Here is a 4,901-nt window from a genome sequence, read left to right as displayed (position 1 = left end):
ATGCAAAGCAAAGAATGAATTGTGAACCACTTTTTTAGTGTACATGAATGGATTAAAACAAAGAAAATTAGTAACTCCTTTTAATGATCATGAATGGGAGAAAATCGAGAAATGGAAGAAACAACCCACTTATTCATAAATATCCTTAAAATTTCCAAACACTCTTTGATGACACAAATAAGTAGAGTTAATATAAAACAAACCCTAATCCTTTTCTAGTATTTGTAATCTAGTAGAAATGCAAATACAAAGCAAATCATGACAAGTTTCTAAGATATTGGATGAGAATACCGATGACCTAGTAAAATCCAATGTGATCAAATTATGCAAAATTAAGTTGGGCCATACTAGCATAATATTACCATTTGTCCATGAGGTAAGTTTACCTTGGATTATATCTTAAGTAATCATTCATTTGTTGAAGAGTTTTATGTCTAATCCACATAATCATAAGCTGCAGAATTTCTGGAATTAGATTGTGTTTACTTTTTTGCATCAATGTTTCAGATCACAGTCCCTGATCGATCATTAGAATAGTAGAGAGAGCTACTCAATACATAAGTTTGTTGGTAAACGGATTTGTTGCTTTAAGAAACTTTCTTGAAAAACTCTGTTTTGCCCTGTAATTAGCAACAAAGCGTTCACAACAGTTGAAGAATCACAAAAAAAAAATGGTAATTCTTCTCTACGTTTGAGAGGGGCAGCTCCCTCGTATAATGGGGGTATTTGGATTTTTCAAATTTTTTTTTAAAGAATGAACAATAAAGAAAGATTGAACGTCATACAAGGTATGAATTTAGATTAAAATAAATTCCATATAATCAAGTTTGAGATACCACAACTTGAAATAATCTTCTTCACATTCAATGTTAAAGGGAAAGCATTAGGTAATCATCAATTAAACATAAGAACATTGATAATAACCCATGAGAATAAGTTGAACACACATCCAAATTAATCTCTATTGCTTAATTGCTTGAATAATACTATCCAAGTCTCTCATACAAAGCTTTTGAAAAAGTGGAATCCCCCTCATATTTAATAATAATGAGGTATATATAGGTGAAGTGATAACCACCTGAGGTACCTACCCTAACCACCTTTATAACTACTATATAACTTCCTCAACTACTTGAAATAACTTCCTCAACTACTTGAAATAACTTCCTCAACTTGGGGAAAAATAACTATTTAGAATAACTACCCAAGATGAGAACTTAAGATAACTACCTCATATGAAAAGAGCCAAGATTATCCTTTATTACAATAAAGAAATAGAGATGAGAGAAAGGAAACTCGATCATGAGAGTTATTTACAAAGAAAGACAAAAACATGATGCGAGTAATACAACAAAAATGAAGACTATACAAAATGCATCCCTGCACTTATTCTAAGCTAACTCCTTGTGCTGCCGATGAGGCTGTTGCTTCTGTAGGCACATTATGTTGTCCAGGTCCTTTGTCTCTGAAGATTCTGAAAGTCGGATGGCTGAAGTGACAGATTTTCCTTTGGGAATTAGGATGTTGGCTATCCTCATTTTCCATGTCTTCAAGTTTCTATGAATGCCACTTAGTTCTGTCACCATGCTGAGTATCTAAGACATAGAGATTCTCAAGGAAGAGTAAATATCAATCAATTTTTCCATGGTATTTTCATTGAAGTTTGTCCTATTAAAAAGCTGCTGATCTACCATGTTCTGGAAGCTATTCTATAACACCTGCAAATCTTCCATCAATGTCACATCTGGGAGAAGAGCAGTGAGTTGTCCTTGGAGTTTGGTACACACTTGATCACATGAAAGCATGAGCTTTTCTAACTCTAATGAAACTTGATCTATGATCACTAGTTTCCAATTAATGCTTTCTATCCATATTTCTAGATAATCTTTTTCATTACTAGGCAGGATTTTCTCAGTTGCAAGGGTGTCCATTCCAATTTCTATCATTTGTTTGAAATCATTCACGATTTCCTTCCAAGCTGCTTCCTCTTTCTTGACATTCTTCAAGTCTTTCTCAATAGTATTTTTCTTTATTAAGGCCTCATCATGGATAGATTTTGCTTGGACTAGGAAATCACATGCAAGAGTTTTGACCTTTTCTACCCAACCTTCAATTACCTTTCCATAGGCTTGGTATTTTTGAAGATTATCCATAACATTCCTTTCAATTACTCCTTCTGGTGTCAATATAATTGGCTGGCGATCTACACTTAGTGGCATAGTGGAGGTATCAACTACGGATCTCAAGTAAGAAGACAAAGTGTGCACTTGTTGTTTCAATTGATCCTTGGATTGCTTATCCTTTTCACTTCTCTCCACCATTCTGGCTGCCATCACATTAAAGTTTTGAATATCATACTCATGAGAAGAAGGTCCCATATCAATCTTTGTCACAACAAAGTCCGCGGAGGTGGCCTCATTTGTATCTTTCTCAGATATGGGTTGAGCAATCTCTAAGCACATATTCCTTGAATTTGGATCAATCTTTATTCTTGAGGATACTTTGAGTTTCTTTGGTTTTTCAGCTCTTCCAAAGAGATCAGATATGCTACTAAATTCAGGTACCACCAGCTTTTCTACCTTCCTCTTCTTCAATAGACTTTGTTCTAACCATGGGAAAGAAGAATTTTCTGTAGACTCTTGGATGATTTCTTGTCTTGCTACCAGTGTTGTTGTCACCTCTTTGAATTCTTCAAATTGATCACTTGGATTGCTTGGAAATGATGAATCCATGACTAAAGTATTTTGTTGTACTTCTTGTCGTGGGGATTCAATAGGAACTGAGGGAGATATGGAATGCATTCCATCATCAAATCTCGTGTCATCCAAGAATTCCACTGGAACTTGATCCTTTTCTTGATTTGCAATAGAATCTTCTTCTATTCCTTTTGCTCTAGATTTCTTTCTCTTTTGTCGAGGTTCATCACCACATGTGTTCTGAAGATTGTTCCTCCTTGGAGGGTCTTCATCTCCATCACTTCCTTGAGTATTTTGGTAAGAAGGAGTATCCCTAGCTGGAGTATGGGAAGAATGCAGTGACGTAGAGCTCTCAAGCTGATTTCCTTTTCTTCTTGGAGTTTCCTTTGTTGGTCTGGTAGTAGTCATTTGAGTAATCTTCTTCTTAATCCAGGCTTCACAATTTTGGATTACAAAACTTGTTCTTTCCCTGACATCTCTCATTTCCGGATCTGCCCAATTCAAACTGGGAAGTGGCTGGGACTAGACTTGCTCAAAATAGATAGGATTAATCAAATCAGATCCATCATCTTCAATGCCTTCTATGGTCCAATCCATCTTGAAATCTTTCAACTATCAAAAGGGAACCTCATCTGGTATGGATACAAGTTGATCTTAGATAAAGCTTTTTCTGCTTCATCTGCTCTTGAACTTGACTCACATCTATAGTGCCCGAGACAAATAGGAAAGGCTACCCCTTTATTCTTTCTATCTCTACATTTCTTTTGAACTGAAACCAATTGCCGACAAAGCTCAACTAAAATGAGCTTATCATCAACATATCTGGGTAACTTGTGTGGATAACCTTCAAATCCTCCTACTCGAAGATAGGTAAATCTCAGAAACTAGATGAAGAACTTTGATATTCTGGTGGCAATGTCTCCTTGTAATAACCTTACTGCCCACATTGTGAAAGCATCATTCACCCGCCTGAAATACACAAAGCTTTCCTCAAGTTGCAATTGCTTGTAATAATGGTAAACTTGAGTTTCTTGATTCAAGACACCATTAGTACTTAACCCTAGCCATGACCTCAAATTAGCAATAGCATATATCAAGTAAGAGGTCATATGGAAGCGTTGACTTGTTTTGAAGTGCACTAACTGGTCATGTATGCAGTTGCTGATGAGATGGCCCCAGTCAATGAATTGCTTACTGACAAAGATGACTGTTATGAAGAGGTACATCCACATTTCGAACTCAGTGGAATCAGGACTTCCTGTCACTCTATGGAGTAAGATAATCAAGTAACAAATCTCTTTGATGAAAAGAGAACGATGGAGTGTTTTTGGAAGCTGAGACTGTCCTCCTCGTGGTGCAACCATCCATTCTTTAGCTAGATTGTTGAGGCATTTGCTTCTATTATCGCTGAAGTATTTGTAAGCTTTTTGCTTATCGATGTGAGTGAACTTTTCCTTATATGGCAAACGAAGAATAATAGCTATTGAAATTCCATCAAGTTTGGCCATTAAGGATCCATCTGCAGCTCTTATCTCTCTTGCATCTGGATTATATCTTTTTGAGCATTCTATCATCAAACCTGTACATTGAATTGCTATGGGAAAACATGCTGCTTCAATCAAGCCGCTTCCTGCCACTCTACAGGACAACTTTGATCTGTCACCTTCCATGAAGAACTTTTTGATTTCCTACAAATTAATATGCCCAATGTTGGTATCATGAACCTCCAAAAACATGGTGTTGATCATCGGGGCATACTCATACTCCTGAGCCTTGTACTTCATGATGGTATTTTTTGCAGATCCTTTATATTGAATTCCTCTATGTCAATGTCACTGAAACTTTGTCTTTGGAACGTTTTTTTTTTGAAAGAAGTTTTTTTTTTTTTTAATCGGTGCTATGTATTCTGTGTTTACATCAACTTATTGCAGGGATTTAAAACTTTAGAAAACATCTTTAGTGACTTCCTTTACACCCGCAGAATGTGCATATGAAGAAGTTTACAACCTTTAGCTTTTATACTTCAGTGTATCAGCATGTTCACGAGAAAATAAGAATATCTGAGGTGAGAATTGGTTTCTCAGGGCAGAATACCTTTATGCTTCTATATTCGGCATACAACACTACAAAATTCAAACTACAATGCTTCGTACAAAAGGGTTTTATGCCTTCATATGTTCAGTTCTTGGAGTCTTTCTGTCAAAA

Source organism: Cryptomeria japonica, chromosome 1 (genome assembly GCF_030272615.1).
Source record: "Cryptomeria japonica chromosome 1, Sugi_1.0, whole genome shotgun sequence".
Taxonomy (NCBI): Eukaryota; Viridiplantae; Streptophyta; class Pinopsida; order Cupressales; family Cupressaceae; genus Cryptomeria; species Cryptomeria japonica.
The sequence above is the reverse complement of the archived record's forward strand: the minus strand, read 5'-3'. Positions refer to the sequence as shown.